The following is an 18872-nucleotide window of genomic DNA, read 5'->3' on the forward strand; positions in this document are numbered from 1 at the left end:
GAATACCAAGAGAGAGGACTGTGGGAACTCAATGTGGATTATAACATAACATTCTCACTCTTTTTGTTGTTGTTCATTTGCATTTTTTGTTATTCATTTTTTTGTTGTTTTTTTATCTGATCTTTCTTGTGCACAAGAGAATTGTACACATATGTTTACATATATTGGATTTAGAATATATGTTAACATGTATAACATATATTGGGTTATTATCATCTATAGAAGGGGTTGGGGGAAAGGAGAGGAAAATTTGGAACACAAGGTTATGCAAGGATCAATGTTGAAAAATTATCTGTGCATGTTTTAAAAATAAGAAAGCTTTAATTAAAAAAATCCTGATCTCAAATCAAGCAAAAGCAAATGTAGATTTAATTAAAAGAGATAAGAAGGAAAACTACATTTTGCTAAAGTGTACCATAAATAAAGAAGTAATATCCATACTAATCATATATACATCAAGTGGTATAATATCCAAATTTCTAGAAGTTAAGAGAACCTTATTAAATAGACGGAAAAATATACTAGTGGGAAATCTCAACATTACTTTATCAAAAATAGATAAATCAAACCATAAAATAAATGAGAAGTTAAAGAAGTAAATAGAATATTAGAAAAGTAAGTTATGGGGCAGAGCCAAGATGGCAGAGAAGATAAATGCAAATTTGTAAGCTCCTTTCTTCCTTCATTACCAATTAATTAAATCAGCCTCAAAAATGCTGACTGATAAAAACCACAAGGATTAGAAGCACAACTTACCAGCTGAAGAGAATCTGACACAGGCTGTTAGCTCTTCTCTGCATAAAAAAACAGCAGTTAAGAAGAGAAATCAAACCACTTTAAAATATGAAGCCAGATCCTAGAACCACCCCAATCCAGAAGTGACCTAATAGATCTTGGCACTGCTGTGCAGATGCCTTCTGTGGCCCAGGGCTTCTCCTTGGGGTAGGTGAGAGCCTGAATAGCAGGGACACAGCATGAGGCAGTCTCTAATCCACATAGTGCCAGGCTCAGCCTGAGGCAGTGGAATTCTAGCAGCAGCAGAATTCCCAGAGAAACAGAACTCACAGAGAAGCAGAACCTTAGAAGTAGGGACAGCTGTTTCCGGGCAGACACTTCCAGTTTGAGTGCAGGGGCTTTTCAAGACAGCTGCTGATATCCACGTGCCCACAGGAGGCATTGGTGGGATTTGTGATGCTTTCACTGTTAGGCCTTAAACCTCAAAGCAGTCACTAGGCCACACAGCGGGGTCGTTCACTGGCCACTCCTCACATGGCAGCCATGCTAAACACCCCTGAGGCATTTCCAGGGAGGGGAGAAGGGAATTCTCTCCCAGAGCTCTCTTTTAGCTCAAGCACATTCTATCTCCGGTCTGGGAGGAAGCTGGTAAATAAATAAGTAAACTTCTTACTCCAAGGGCAAACCCCAACAGGTTTTTAACAATGAGTAAGAAGCTGAAGAGAACAATTGACACTTTCCACACAGAGAAAGAGAGGGTATCCAACCCTGAAGAAGCTAACAACAGTTTCCAGATAACATCCTAAAGGGGAATGATACCTGCCCCTCATCACATAATTCACTCCTAGAAGAGATTATTAAAAAGTTAAGAGAGTTTGAAGAAAAATGGGGAAAGGAAAGAGAAGATATAATAGAGAATAACAACGTTCTGAAATTTGAGTTGGAAAACATAAAAAATTCACAGGAGGTGCAGGGAAACAAAATTTGTGAATTAGAAAAGGTTAAAAAATCACAGGAAAGTAGGATTTCTGAATTGGAAAAGATAAAAAATTCTCAAGAAAGTAGGATTTCTGAATTAGAAAAATAAAATAATTCACTAAAAAGATTAGTGAAATGGAAAAGAATCAAAAGAGCAAAATAATTCATTGAAAAACTCAATTGGGCATATACAAAAAGAACTAAAAATTGCAAATGAAGAAAATAACTCATTAAAAATCAGGACAGAACAAATAGAAATGAATGATTCGTTGAGAAACCAAGAATCAGTCAAACAAAACAAAACAAAACAAAAAAAAAAAAAAAAAAGAAAAAAAAAAAAGAAAGAAAAGAAAAGCTGGAGAATAATGTCAAATACTTACTGGAAAAATCTAAAGACCTAGAAAATAGATCTAGGAGAGATAATCTGAGGATCATTGGACTTTCTGAAAACTATGATCAAAAAAAGAGCCTAGATTCTATTTTACAGGAAATCATCAAAGATAACTATGCAGAGATAATAGAAACAGAAGGAAAATAGGCATTGAAAGAATTCATCAAACACCTTCTGAAAAAGACCCTAAAAAAAGACGGAACCTTGTGCCTAAGCTGCTGAACTACCAAAATAAGGAAAAATTATTGCAAGCAGTGAAGAAAAAAAATTCAAATATCAAGGTGCCACTCTGCCTCCACATTAAAGGATCAAAGGGCCTGGAATCTGATATTCCGAAAGCCAAAAGAACAAGGATTCCAACCAAGAATAAACTACCCAGATAAGTTTAGCATTTTCTTCCATGGAAGAAGATGGACATTTAATGAAAAAGAGGAATTCCATTTATTCCTAAGAAAAAAACCAGACTTAAACAAAAAATTTGATCTACATCCACAAAATTGAAGAGAAGCAGAAAAAGGTAAAAAGAACTCTTGAGAATTGTATTTCTGTTGTGAATATACAGAAAGTCCACATGGATAATTTGATTTTACTGATATAATATAAAAAAGGGAAGTAGTAAAGGGAAGGGGGTAGTATCAGAAAAATGGGAAGGAGTGATAAAAAGAGGGGAACAACATCCCAGGAAGAGGCATAGAAAATCTACCACCTCGGAGGGAATTTAGAGAGGGGGAAAAACATTGTGTGAATCTTACTCTCCTCAGAGTAGGCTCAAAGAGTAAATATTTGACATATTTGTTTTTCAGAGAATTTTGTCTCACCTCATTAAAAGGGGTGAGAGGAAAAGGGAAAACAAAAGGGGAATAAGGGAAGGGTACAAGAAAAGGGAAGAGACTTAAAAAGAGGGGCAGGGATACTAAAAAGCAAGGGCTAGGTGTCACAAGTGGGGTCTATAAATAAAATATTGGGGAAGAGGTTCAGGGGGGTCAATGGATTAAAAAGCATAATGCGGGGATATGATGTCAGGAAATACAGAATTAGTAATTTTAACTGTAAATGTCAATGGGATGAACTCTCCCATTAAACAGAGGCAGATAGCAGACTGAATCAAAAGTCAGAAGCCTACAATATGTTGTTTACAGGAAACACATTTAAAGCAGGGAGATACTTACAGAGTAAAGGTAAAAGGTTGGAGCAGAATCTATTATACTTCAGGTAAAGCCAAAAAAGCAAGGGTAGCCATCCTTATCTCAGATCAAGCAAAAGGAGAAATTGATCTAATTAAAAGAGATGAGGAAGGAAACTATATCCTGCTAAAAGGTAGCATAGAAAATGAAGCCATATCAGTACTAAACATATATGCACCAAGTGCTATAGCATCTAGCATTTTAAAGGAAAAGTGAAGAGAGTTGCAAGAAGAAATAGACAGCAAAACTATAATAGTGGGAGATCTCAACCTTGCACTCTCAGAATTAGACAAATCAAACCACAAAACAAATAAGAAAGAAATTAAAAAGGTAAATAGAACATTAGAAAAACTAGGTATGATAGACCTTTGGAGAAAACTGAATGGTGATAGAAAGCAGTATACTTTCTTCTCAGCAGTTCACAGAACCTGTACAAAAATTGACCATATATTAGGACATAAAATTTCAAAATTAAATGTAGGAAAGCAGAAATAATAAATGCTTTCTTCTCAGATCACAATGCAATAAAAACTACATTCAATAAGAAGTTAGGGGTAAATAGACCAAAAAGTAATTGGAAAATGAATAATATCATCTTAAAGAATGTCTGGGTGAAACAACAAATTAGAGAAACAATTAATAATTTCACCCAGGATATTGACAACGATGAGACATCATACCAAAATTAATGGGATGCAGCTAAAGCAGTAATAAGGGGAAATTTTACATATTTATAGGCTTATTTGAACAAAATAGAGAAAGAGAAGATTAATGAATTGGGCTTGCAATTTAAAAAGCTAGAAGAAGACCAAATTAAAAACCCCCAACCAAAAACTAAACTTGAAATTCTAAAATTAAAAGGAGAAATCAATAATATTGTAAGTAAAAAAAAACTATTGAATTAATAAATAAAACCAAGAGTTGGGTTTATGAAAAAGCCAATAAAATAGATAAACCTTTGGTAAATCTGATCAGAGAAAGGAAACAGACATGGTACTGATACCTACACCAGGTAGATCAAAAACTGAAAAAGAAAACTATAAACCAATTTCCTTAATGAATAATGATGCTAAAATCTTAAATAAGATATTAGCAAAAAGACTTAAGAAAATCATCCCCAGGATAATAATCTATGATCATGTAGGATTTATACCAGCAATGCATGGTTGGTTTAATATTAGGAAAACTATTAGTATAATTGATCATATTAATAACAAAATTAATAAAAACTATATGATCATGTCAATAGATGCACAAAAAGCATTTGAGAAAATAAAATATCCATTGCTACTAAAAATGCTTGAAAGTATGGGGATAAATGGATTATTCCTTAGAATAATCAGGAGCATATATTTAAGACTGTCAGTAAGCATAATATGTAATGGAGATAAAGGAGATAAACTGGAACCTTTCCAGTAAGATCAGGAGTGAAACAAGGTTGCCCACTATCACCATTACTATTCAATATTGTATTAGAAATGCTAGCCTCGGTAATAAGCTTCGAGAAAGAGATTAAAGGAATAAGAGTAGATAATGAGGAAATTAAACTATCACTCTTTGCAGATGATATGATGGTATACTTAGAGAACCCCAGAGATTCTAATAAAAAGTTATTATAAATAATTCACAACTTTAGGAAAATTTCTGGATACAAAATAAATCCACATAAATCCTCAGCATTTTTATACATTACCAACAAAATGCAACAGCAAGAGATACAAAGAGAAATTCCATTCCAAACAAATGTTGAGAGTATAAAATATTTGGGAATCCATCTGCCAAAAAATAGTCAGGAATTATATGAGCAAAATTACAAAATACTTGCCACAAAAATAAAATCAGATTTAAATAATTGGAAAGACATTCAGTGCTCTTGGATAGGCTGAGCGAATATAATAAAGATGACAATACTCCCCAAACTAATCTATTTATTTAGTGCTATACCAATCAGACTCCAAAGAAACTATTTTAATGACCTAGAAAATGTTTTGAAGATCAAAACAACAAAATTTATATGGAAGAATAAAAGGTCGAGAATTTCAAGGGAATTAATGAAAAAAAAAAAGTCAGATGAAGGTGGTCTAGGTGTAGTTGATCTAAAGCTATATTATATAGCAGCAGTCACCACAACCATTTGGTATTAGCTAAGAAATAGACCAGCAGATCAGTGGAAGAGATTATGTACAAAGGACAAAAAAAGATACAACTATAGCAAATTAGTGTTTGACAAACCTAAAGATACCAACATTTGGGATAAAAAGTCATTATTTGAAAAAAACTGTTGGGAAAACTAAAAATTAATATGGCACAAATTAGATACGGATCGACACTTAACACCATATACCAAGATAAGATCCAAATGGGTCCATGATTTAGGTATAAAGAATGAGATTATAAATAGATTAGAGGAACAGAGGATAGTCTACTTCTCAGACCTGTGGAGGAGGAAGGAATTTATGACCAGAGGAGAACTAGAGATCATTATTGATCATAAAATAGAAAATTTTGATCACATCAAACTAAAAAGTTTCTGTATAAACAATATTAATGCAAACAAGATTAGAAGGGAAGTAGCAAATTGGGAAAATATTTTTACAGTTAAAAGTTCTGATATAGGTCTCCTTTCCAAAATATATAGAGAACTGATCCTAATTCATAAGAAATCAAACCATTCTCCAATTAAAAATGGTCAAAGGATATGAACAGACAATTGATGATGAAATTGAAACTATATCCACTCACATGAAAGTGTTCCAAATCACTACTGATCAGTGAAATGCAAATTAAGACAACTATGAGATACCACTAAACACCTGTCATATTGGCTAAGGTGACAGGAACAAATAATGATGAATGTTGGAGTGGATGTGGGAAAACTGGGACACTAATACATTGTTGGTGGAGCTGTGAAAGAATCCAACCATTCTGGTGAGCATTCTGGAATTATCCCCCAAAAGTTAACAAACTGTGAATAAATTTTGTCTAAGCAATGCTACTATTGAGATTATATCCCAAAGAAATATAATTTATAATAGTATAATATTATACTTATAATATATAGTATAATTATATTATATAGTATAATTTAGCAATATTTAATTTCCTTTCTTATCTCTTTTAACCTTTTTTTTTTTTTTTTGCTTGATCTGAGATCAGGATCACTACCGCTGCTTTTTTTTTTTTTTTTTTTTTTTTTTTTTTTACTTCACAAGAAGAATAGATTCTTCTCTATCCTTTTATCTTTAGTCTGAATGTATTAGTGTGCAATAAATGTGTTTCTTATAAACAACATATTGCAGGATTTTGCCATTTAATCCAGTCATCTATGCCCTTCTCTTTTATAGGAAAGTTTATCCCATTCACATTCATAGATACATATAATAATAATTATTCTTAGTAAAAAATAAATATTATTACTAATATTAAAATTAGTAAATTTATATTTCCCTAAATTGTGTTTTTCTTTTATCCCCTTTCCCTCCTCACCAGTGTTTTGCTTCTGACCAACACTTCCCTCAATCTACTCTCTCCTTTTAAATCCCCTGCTCCTTTCTTATACATTTCCACTTCCATTTCTGTTTTCTATTCTATTACCTCCTCCCCCCTTTCTTTTTCTCTTTCTCTTCTTACTTCCCTATAGGATGAGACAAGTTTCTATAATAAACTAAATATGTCTAATATTCTATCTGAGCCAAATGAAAATATTTCTTTAGAATAAGATTCACACAATGCTCATCTCTCCCTCTCTTCTTTCCCTCAAGTCTTTTTTTTCTTCTTTGTGTGATATAATTTATCCCATTTTACTTTCCATTCCCTCTTGTTCTAGTACAATCTCTTTTCCACCCATAGTTTCTTTGTCATATCATCATAGTAAAGTCAAATTATACCTACAGCCTCTAAGTGTACCTATAAAAAAGGCACAGTTCTCAAAAGGTAAACATGTCATCTTCTCATATAGGAATGTAAATTTAACCATTAAAGGATAGTATTTCCCCTTTCCCGTTTTTATGCTTCTCTTGAATTTTGAAGATCAAATTTTCTGTTCTGCTCCAGTCTTTTCATTAAAAAAAATGAAAATCACATTTTCTCCTGAAATATTTTGCTTAATATTTTTGATAGTTGATTTTTGGCTGCAGTCCAACTACCTTTTCCTTTCAGAATATTATATTCCAGGCCTTCCATTCTTTAAAATGGAAGGTTCTTGCTACTGCTATTTGCTATTTATGCCTACTTGGTATTTGAATTGTTTCTTTATGGCTGTTTGCAATGTTTTCTCCTTGATCTGATAATTTTGAAATTCAGCTACAATATTTCTTGTGGATCTTTTAAGAGGTTATTGGTAAATTCTATTAATGGCTATTTTACTCTTTGGTTCTAGGACATCAGAGCAGGTTTATTTGATGATTTCTTGAAATACCTTGCTCTTTTTTTGTTGTGGTTTTCAGGGAGTCCAATAATTGTTAAATTGTTAGATTTTTGCTGACAAGGTATTTTCCATTTTCTTCTTTTTTCATATTTTTAGTTTCATTTGATTCTTTATGTGTCACTGAATCATTTACTTCCATTTCTTCAATTCTAATTTTAGTGAATCATTTTCTTCAGTTAGGTTTTTATGTCTTTTTGCATTTGGCAAATTTAATTTTTGAATGAATTATTTTGTTCATTGCATTGTTTTTCCATTTCAGAAATTGTTTTTCAAGGAATTGAGTTTTGTTTCCTATTTTAATAAACCTATTCTTTAAGAAATGATTTTCTTGAGATAATTTCTGTGTTTTTTTCCAAAGTTCTCATTTCCTTTACTTATTTTTCTTCTAACACTCTTTTAAGCTCTCTTTGAATTCTTTCAAGATAACCTTGTGAGGTGTCAAGCAATTTATATCACTCTTTAAAAATCCATCTGGAGATACTTTGCCTTTAGTGTCCTCAAAGTTGGAGGTCAGTTCCTCTTTATCTCCATAAAACCTACTAATGGTCAGAGCTCATTTTGCTTTTTGCTCATTGTTAGAGGTTGAGGTCTGCTCTTAGGGGAAAGTACAGTTTGTCCCAAGCTTTATCTACAGGTGACAAAGGCTTCATATTAGCTGGGAGCTGGTGCTTTTGGCCTCCTTTCCATGCTGGATGGGTGTAGACAAGTCACTGCTATTCTGCTGATCCACTGGGCTTCTGAAGCAGGATAGAGTAGCAAATCTGTTGTATTTTCACTATGAGCCTCCCACTAGATTCTTCCATAATTCAGAAGTCTCTCCACATTAGATGTCCCTGCATTACACTGTGCTGAGATTATACCTATACTGGCTTGCATCTCTCCCTACAGTCTGAAACAGAGTTTTCTTGAAGTTTTTTTCAAAAATATCTTCTACTGGAAATTTGTTACACTCCTAATATTTATGGGTTCTGTCACTCCAAAATCCATTCATAGGCTTAATCTGGTGTTAATCTGAAGAAGCCAGGAAGAGCTCAGACAAAGAACTGTCTACTCTTTCCATCTTGGCCCTGTCTCCTACATGCATAGTCTGAAGACTGTAGGGAAAAAGGTTTTAAATTCTGCTGCACATTCCTTCATTTCCTTTAAGGAAATTCACTTTCTTCTTCCTTAACTTTTCTTACTACTTTATTTCTTATACAGAAGTGCCAGGACAGCAGCTGCAACTTGATAGAATTATTTTAATTGTTTGCATGCTATAAAACTGTTAAAAGCAATTTTAATTTTACTAGTAAATAGGTTTTATTGCTGAGTTATATTGTTGCTCATCACTATCTGATGTAATGGGTACTTAGGAGAATATTTAAATCTGGACTGTTATGTCTCCATACAATGTATACCCAATGAAGTGTTGCAATTTTGCCCACAGGATAACTAAAGAAATGCTAATAGGAACAATCAAATGATATAAATAATATTGACACCTCTTTATTTTCTTCCAGGTATCATTGGCACTGCCCAGCACATTAAATGGTAATGATGCAGTTACTGTTATTTGCCAATTGAAGCTATTAGTTTGAAAGCACAGAGGCATTTATTTCTGGGCTTTGAAGTCTTTTGAACTTCATTACTGGACTTGGAAAATAAAGCAATCCATTTCCAGAATTGTCTAAACTGTAATTGATGATGTTGGGGTCCTCAAAGAATTAAGCTTCCGAGGGGGCTAACTTTTTTACACCAGATAATGAAAATTAAACTCATGTTTCATGATGTCATCTTATACTTTGGTGGAGGGGTTTGTCTTTTCTATTTGTGTCTTGTAAATCTTTGATACCTTTTTGTTTCTTCTAGTACAGTAAAATTTTAATATTAAGCAATGCTTCCCACCATCTTCTTCTTTCTGTAATATATTGAAGCTTCTTTCAAACTACAAGTCGTATTGTAATACCCACACTCCCATCCAATGTATACAATTATGTAAAAAGTTAGCTCCCTATAGCTCAGTGAAAAGATAAGACAGTTGTTTTGTTTTTCTTGTTGTTTTAACTCCTCTTTCCCAAGGCTTGAAATCAGTTGAATTTTAACCACAACAAAAAACTAACATGATGCAGTATTTACTCTGTGAAGTATATGAACTGTGTGAAATACTTTACAAATATCAACTCATTTTACTCTCAGTATATAACTTATAAGCTAGAGAAGAGGTATGGAGAATAAATAATATTTGGCAACATCTCAAAGATGTAGAACAGAGAGAATTATAAATGAAATGGGAGATGACAGCTAAAATATACATTTATTTGCTTTAGACATAATAGAAGTTTTTGTATTATGTACTATGTACAATATACTATTGCCATAATCCTTAGTAAGCAGATTCTATAAAAAATTGCAAGGCACATATCTGCCTAGTCATACCTGATCAATCCTCAATTACAGATGATTATATTTATTACCAAGTATTGTTTATGTGAAAACAAAAAGAACCAAGAGAATTCCTGATAGACACCTAATCCATAAGCAGAATTAGAAAACATACAACCTTGGGTAGTCATTGATAACTGTATCATTAAAAGTTAAGTTAACTCTTCTGTAACACTTCACTTATACTCTCAATTGTTTACAACATACAAAATTAGAATGTAGTCCCAAAGATGCCTATTTACTACACTGCTATTAAGTTATTATGAAGAAAAGAAGATAAGATGAGGAGTAACTATGAGAAGAACTTGGTTAATTACAAAAAGTCTTATTGTGGGATAAAGCTAGCTCATGTGTCCAGGTTTGTATTGGGGAAACATAAGTGCTGGCAGATTCTTCTATGTTGGAAAGGCTTATGAATATTTTTTCCAAAACAGGGCATATATTTTCTGATGATGAGACTAGTCTAGGAAGAAAGGTTTATTCCCAGTAAGTGAATATTTAGTGAAGGATATTTAGTGAAGGATATTTGGCTATGTCAATTCCCAAAATGAGGGGGTTATTGATGAAAAGGACAGAGTTGTGTGGAAAGGGGCAGAGGGTAATAAAAATTGAACCACATCAATAATCATTGATTCAGCCATTAGTATTATTGTATATAAGAGATCCTAGTCCATTGGTCAATGCATAAATTAGCCACTAAGGAAGCTGAAACAAATCAATTTTTGACATTTAGTTTAAATTAAACTTGAAGAAAAAATAAATGGATAGACAGCAAAAAGGACCTCTTGGAAAGACAAAACAAAGAGTTGGGGTTTATTTCATAAAGTATATAGTCATTATTACCTTGAAGAAAATAATATTTGTAAAAATAGGCTGCCACCAACATAATAATGCCTTACCTAAATTTTTTGCTGTAAAGAATTAAAAAAAAAAAAAACAACTTCAAAAAATCCATCTTCCTAATTGATTCAAGTTATACTGTGATAGTATCACAAATATCAAAAGTATTAATTTTTCTCCAGTTTTTCATTTTTTTGGTTTTGCTTTACTGATTCTTGGTGTCTCAATGAATCATTCATTTCTATTTCTTCAGTTCTTATCTTTAATGAGCTATTTTCTTTATTAGCTTTTTTTTTTTTTTTAACTTCTTTTTGTATATGTCCAATTGAGTTTTTGAATGAGTTGTTTTGCTTTATGGATTTTTTTTCCATTTCACTAAATTTGTTTTTTAGTGAGTTATTTTCTTTTTCCAATTCACAAAACCTACTTTCTTGGGAATTCTTTATCATTTCCAATTCACAAATCTTACTTTCCTGTGATTTCTTTACCTTTTTCAATTCCCTAATTCTGCTTCCTTGCACTTCCTGTGAATTCTTTACTTTTTCCAATTCACATTTCAGGAAGTTGTTTACCTTTTCCATTTCACCTACAGGAGGCTGTTACTCTCTTGCATAGTTTCTCTTTCCTTTCCCCATTTTTCTTCTAACTTTCTTTTGAGATTTTTAATAGTCTCTTCTAGGAAAGTGTTATTTAGTGTATTGTCTGGAGGCTGTTTGTTACTTGTCTCCTCGGGGTTAGAAACCCACTCTCTTTCTGTATAGAAGCTATGAATCGTTCTCTTGATTTCTTTACTCATTTTTAAAAAGCCTTTAGGGCAGGAGTTCTCAAACTATGGCCTGTGGGCCAGATGCGGCCCACTGAGAGTGTTTATGAGGCCACCAGGTTATGGCAAATGGGCTGAGGGGCAGAGAGAGAGTGTGAGTTTTTGTTTTTACTATAGACTGGCCCTCCAACAGTCTGAGGGAGAGTGAACTAGCCCCCTATTTAAAAAGTTTGAGAACCACTGCTTTAGGGTCTGCCTTTAGGGCAGGGAGGTTACCAGCTTCCTCTGCAGAGCAAGGATGTGTATATGGACAATAGCTGTCCTCTCAATGGACTGCAACAAGTAGCCAAGCTGTGGGAGTGCTCTTGGAAGAGCTCCACACAGAAGTGGGTAGGTCTGGGTATCAGGGCTGGGCTGTGTAAGTGCCCTGCAAGGAGCCCCACTGTGAGGATTAGCGACTGCCTTGGGGCTAGAGGTTAAGCAAGTTTTGTCTTAATTTGCATTTCTCTGATTAATAATGACTTGGAGCATCTTTTCATATGGCTAGAAATAATTTCATTTTCTTCCTCCAAGAATTGTCTGTTCATATACTTTGACCATATATCAATTGAAGAATGTATTGATTTCTTATAAATTAGAGTCAATTCTCTATATATTTTGAAAATGAGGCCTTTATCGGGAGCTTTGACTGTAAAAATGTTTTCCCAGTTTATTGCTTCCCTTCTAATCTTGTTGGCATTAGTTTTGTTTGTACAAAAATTTTCAATTTGATATAATCAATTTTTTTTAAATTTTGTGATCGATAGCAATCTCTAGTTTTTCTTTGATCATAAATACCTTCCTCTTCCACAGATCTGAGAGGTAAACTATCCTATGTTATTTTAATTTATTTATAATCACATTCTTTATGCCTAGGACATGAAGCAATTTTGACCTTATCTTGGTGTACAGTGTTAAGTGTGCATCAGTGCCTAGTTTCTGTGATATAATTTCCAATTTTCCCAGCAATTTTTGTCAAAGAGTGAGTCCTTATCCCAAAAACTATGGTCTTTGGGTTTCTCAAAAACTAGATTATTAAAGGTATTGACTATTTTGTCTTTTGAATCTAAACTATTCCACTGATCAACTAATCTATTTCTTAGCCAGTACTAAATGGTTTGATGGCCACTGATTTATAATGTAATTGTAGAGATAGTACAGTTAGTTGAGAGTCCTCTCTTTTATTCTCCCAGAGAATGGGCGTGGGATAATGCAAGGGCTTCTGGGAAGAACCACCCCAGCCAATGAGCTTGCCCCCTCTATCAAGTCAACCTGAGTTCTCACCTTGTAATTGTCCAGAAAACCTCAGTTCTCACTTAGTAATCCCCCTTCCCCCCGCGGGTGGGGGCCCCCGGGGATGCGTGCATTTATCAGACCAAAACCAACCCGGCGGCTTCCCCCCAACCCCCCAACCAGGGGCGGGGGTGCCCCGGCCGCTTTGGTGACTCCAGACAACCTCAGTTCTCACTTAGTAATCCTAACAGTTAGTCCCCTACATTTGATTTTTTTCATTAATTCCCATGAAATTCTTGACCTTTTCTTTTTCCATTTGAACTTTGTTGTAATTTTTTCTCGGTCATTAAAATAGGTTTTTTTTGAGTCTGATTGGCATAGCACTAAGTAAATAGTTTACTTTAGGTAGTATTGTCATATTTAAAATATTTGCTTGCCCTATCCAAGAGCATTAAATATTTTCCCAATTGGTTAGATCTGACTTTATTTATGTGGAAAATATTTTGTAGTTTTTCTTATATAGTTCCTGATTTACCTTGGCAAATTGATTTCTAAATATTTTATACTATTGGTAGGTACTTTAAACGGAATTTCTATTTGTAACTCTAAGTGTTGGATTTTGTTAGTGATATATAACAATGCTGATGAGGTATGTGGATTTATTTTGTATCCTGCAACTTTGCTAAAATGTGGATTATTTCTAATAGCTTTTTAGTAGAATCTCTGGGGTTCTCTAAGTAGATCATCGTATCATCAGCAAAAAGGGATAATTTGGTTTCCTCCTTACCTACTCTAATTCCTTTAATCTCTTTCTCAACACTTATTGCCAAAGCTAGCATTTCTGATACAATATTGAATAGTAATGGTGATAGTGGGCAACCTTGTTTCACTCCTGATCTTACTGCGAATGGTTCCAGTTTATCCCCATTACATATGATGCTTACTGATGGTTTTAAATAGATGCTACTGATAATTTAAGGAAAAGTCCATTTATTCCTACACTATCAAGTGTTTTTAATAGGAATGAATGTTGAATTTTATCAAATGCTTTTTCTGCATCTATTGAGATGATCATATGGTTTTTGTTAATTTGGTTATTAATATAGTCAATTATGCTAATGGTCTTCCTAATATTGAACCAGCCCCACATTCCTAGTATAATTCCTCCTTGATCATGGTGTATTATTCCGGGGATGATTTTCTATAGTCTTTTTGCTAATATCTTATTTAAGATTTTAGCATCAATATCCATTAGGGAGATTAGTCTATAATTTTCTTTCTCTTTTTTCAACCAACCTGGTTTGGGTATCAGTACTATGACTGTGTCATAAAAGGAATTTGGTAAGAATCTTTTATTCCCCATTATTTCAAACAGTTTATATAGCATAGGGACTAATTGTTCATTAAATATTTGATAGAATTCATATGTAAATCCATCTGGTACTGGGGATTTTTTCTCAGAGAGTTGATTAATAGTTGCTCTATTTCTTTTTTTTTATTAATTTTATAATTATAATTTTTGACAGTATCTATGCATGAGTAAGTTTTTTTTATAACATTATCCCTTGTATTCATTTTTCCAAATTTTCCCCTCCCTCCCACCAATCCCTCCTCTAGATGACAGGCAATCCCATATATATTAAATGTATTACAGTATAACCTAGATACAATATATATGTGTGTAAATGCAATTTTCTTGTTGCATGATAAGAATTGGATTCCGAAGGTATAAGTAACCTGGGTAAAAAGTAGTGCTAACAGTTTACATTCAATTCCCAGTGTTCCTTTTCTGGGTATAGTTGTTTCTATCTATCACTGATCAACTGGAAGTGAGTTGGATCTTCTTTATGTGAAGATATGCACTTATATCAGAATATATGTTCATAGAGTATTGTTTTTGAAGTGTATAGTGATCTTCTGGTTCTGCTCATTCACTCAGCATCAGTTCGTGTAAATCTCTCCAAACATTTCTGTATTCATCCTGCTGGACCTTTGTTACAGTGCAATACGATTCCATACCATTCATATACCATACTTTATCCAACCATTCTCCAATTCATTTTCCACTTTTTAGCCACTACAAAAAGAGCTGCCACAAACATTTTGGCACATATAAGTGCTTGTCTCAACGTTAGTATTTCTTTGGGATATAAGCCCAATAGTAGCAATGCTGGATCAAAGGGAATGTACAGTTTGATAACTTTTTGGGCATAGTTCCAAATTGCTCTCCAGAATGGGCGGATTCTTTCACAACTCCACCAACAATACATTAGTGTCCCAGTTTTCCCACATCCCCTCCAACATTCATCATTATTTGTTTCTGTAATCTTTGCCAATCTATCAGGTATGTAGTGGTATCTCAGAGTTGTCTTAATTTGCATTTCTCTGAACAGTAGTAATTTGGAACACTCTTTCATATGAGTGGATATAGTTTCAATCTGAAAATTGTCTATTATTATCCTTTGATCATTTATCAATTGGAGAATGGTTTGATTTCTTATAAATTAGAGTCAGTCTCTATGTAGTTTGGAAATGAGGCCTTTATTAGAATCTTTAATTGTAAAAATATTTTCCCAATTTGTTACTTCCCTTCTAAACTTGTTTGCATTAGTTTTGTTTGTACAAAAGCTTTTTAATTTGATGTAATCAAAATCTTCTATTTTGTGATCAATAATGCTATCTAGTTGTCCTTTGGTCACAAATTCTTTCCTCCTCCACAAGTCTGAGAGGTAGACTATTCTCGGTTCTTCTAATCTATATATGATCTCATTCTTTATGCCTAAGTCATGGACCCATTTTGATCTTATATTGGTATTTCGTGTTGTGTGGATTCATATCTAATTTCTGCCCTACTAATTTCCAGTTTTCCCAACAGTTTTTTTCAAATATTGAATTCTTGTCCCAAATGATGGTATCTTTTGGTTTGTCAAACACTAGATTGTTATAGTTGTACCTGATTTTGTCCTGTGTACCTAATCTGTTCCACTCATTGACTAGTTTATTTCTTAGCCAATAAGAAATGGTTTTGGTGACTACTGCTATATAATATAGCTTTAGATCAGGTACACTTAGACCACCTTACTCTGACTTTTTTTTCATTAGTTCCCTTGCAATTCTCGAACTTTTATTCTTCCATATGGATTTTGTTGTTATTTTTTCTAGGTCACTAAAATAATTTCTTGGAATTCTGATTAGTATAGCACTAAATAAATAGATTAGTTTGGGGAGTATTGTCATCTTTATTATATTCGCTCGGCCTATCCAGGAGCACTAAATGTCTTTTTAATTATTTAAATCTGATTTTATTTTTGTGGTAAGTGTTTTGTAATTTTGCTCATATAATTCCTGAGTTTTCTTTGGTAGATGGATTCTCAAATATTTTATACTCTCGACATTTGTTTTGGATGGAATTTCTCTTTGTATATCTTGCTGTTTTCTTGGTGATGTATAAAAATGCTGAGGATTTATGTGGATTTATTTTGTATCCAGCAACTTTCCTAAAGTTGTGACTTATTTCTTTTTTTTTTTTTAATTTTTTATCATATATATATATTTTTATAATATTATCCCTTGTATTCATTTTTCCAAATTATGCCCCCCTTCCTCTATTCCCTCCCCCCGATGACAGGCAATCCCATACATTTTACATGTGTTACAATATAGTCTAGGTACAATACATGTGTGTGAATATCATTTTCTTGTTGCACAATAAACATTAGAATCCGAAGGTACATGCAACCTGGGCAGACAGATATTAGTGCTAACAATTTACATTCACTTCCCAGTGTTTCTTCTCTGGGTGTAGCTACCTCTGTCCATCACTGATCAACTGGAAGTGAGTTGGATCTTCTTTATGTTGAAGATTTCCACTTCCATCAGAATACATCCTCATACAGTATTGTTGTTGAAGTGTACAGTGATCTTCTGGTTCTGCTCATTTCACTCAGCATCAGTTGATGTAAGTCTCTCCAAGCCTCTCTGTATTCCTCCTGCTGGTCATTCCTTACAGAGCAATAATATTCCATAACCTTCATATACCACAATTTACCCAACCATTCTCCAACTGATGGACATCCATTCAACTTCCAGTTTCTAGCTACAACAAAAAGAGCTGCCACAAACATTTTGGCACATATATGTCTCTTTCCGCTCTTTAGTATTTCTATGGGATATAAGCCCAATAGCAGCAATGCTGGGGCAAAGGGTATGCACAGTTTGATAACTTTTTGGGCATAATTCCAGATTGCTCTCCAGAATGGCTGGATTCTTTCGCAACTCCACCAGCAATGTATTAATGTCCCAGTTTCCCCACATCCCCTCCAACATTCATCATTATTTGTTCCTATCATCTTAGCCAATCTGACAGGTGTGTAGTGGTATCTCAGAGTTGTCTTAATTTGCATTTCTCTGATCAGTAGTGATTTGGAAAACTCTTTCATGTGAGTGGATATAGTTTCAATTTCTTCCTCTGAGAATTGTCTGTTCATATCCTTTGACCATTTATCAATTGGAGAATGGTTCAGTTTCTTATAAATTAGGGTCAGTTCTCTATATATTTTGGAAATGAGACCTTTGTCAGAACCTTTGTTTTTAAAAATATTTTCCCAATTTGATACTTCCCTTCTAATCTTGTTTGCATTAGTATTATTTGTACAGAAACTTTTTAGTTTGATGTAATCAAAATCTTCTATTTTGTAATCAATAATGATCTCTAGTTCTCCTCTGGTCATAAATTCCTTCCTCCTCCACAAGTCTGAGAGGTAGATTATCCTCTGTTCCTCTAATCTACTTATTATCTCCCTCTTTATGCCTAAATCATGGACCCATTTTGATCTTATCTTGGTATATGGTGTTAAGTGTGGATCCATATCTAATTTCTGCCATACTAATTTCCAGTTTTCCCAACAGTTTTTTTCCGAATAATGAATGTTTATCCCTAATGTTGGTATCTTTGGGTTTGTCAGAGATTAGGTTGCTATATATGTATCCTTTTTTGTCCTTTGTATCTAATCTGTTCCACTAATCTACCGGTATATTTCTTAGCCAATACCAAATGGTTTTGGTGACTGCTGCTATATAATATAGCTTTAGATCAGGTACACTTAGACCACCTTCCTCTGAGTTTTTTTTCATTAGTTCCCTTGCAATTCTCGACATTTTATTCTTCCATATGAATTTTGTTGTTATTTTTTGTAGGTCATTGAAATAGATTCTTGGGAGTCTGATTGGTATAGCACGAAATAAATAGATTAGTTTGGGGAGTATTGTCATCTTTATTATATTCGCTCGGCCTATCCAAGAACACTGAATGTCTTTCCAATTATTTAAATCTGATTTTATTTTTGTGGCAAGTGTTTTGTAGTTTTTTCTCATATAATTCCTGTCTTTTCTTTGGTAGATGGATTCCCAAATACTTTATACTCTCAACATTTGTTTGGAATGGAATTTCTCTTTGTATCTCTTGCTGTTGCATTTTGTTAGTGATATATAAAAATGCCGAGGATTTATGTGGATTTATTTTGTATCCTGCCACTTTGCTGAAATTTTGAATTATTTCTAGTAGCTTTTTAGCAGAGTCTTTGGGGTTCTCTAAGTATACCATCATGTCATCTGCAAAAAGTGATAGTTTAATTTCCTCATTTCCTATTCTAATTCCTTGAATCTCTTTCTCGGCTCTTATTGCCGAGGCTAGCGTTTCTAGTACTATATTGAATAGTAATGGTGATAGTGGGCAACCTTGTTTCACTCCTGATCTTACTGGGAAAGGTTGCAGTTTATTTCTATTGCATATTATGCTTACTGAAGGTCTTAAATATATGCTCCTGATTATTCTAAGGAATAGTCCATTTATTCCTATACTCT

This window comes from Sminthopsis crassicaudata, chromosome 1 (genome assembly GCF_048593235.1).
Source record: "Sminthopsis crassicaudata isolate SCR6 chromosome 1, ASM4859323v1, whole genome shotgun sequence".
In the NCBI taxonomy this organism is placed as follows: domain Eukaryota; kingdom Metazoa; phylum Chordata; class Mammalia; order Dasyuromorphia; family Dasyuridae; genus Sminthopsis; species Sminthopsis crassicaudata.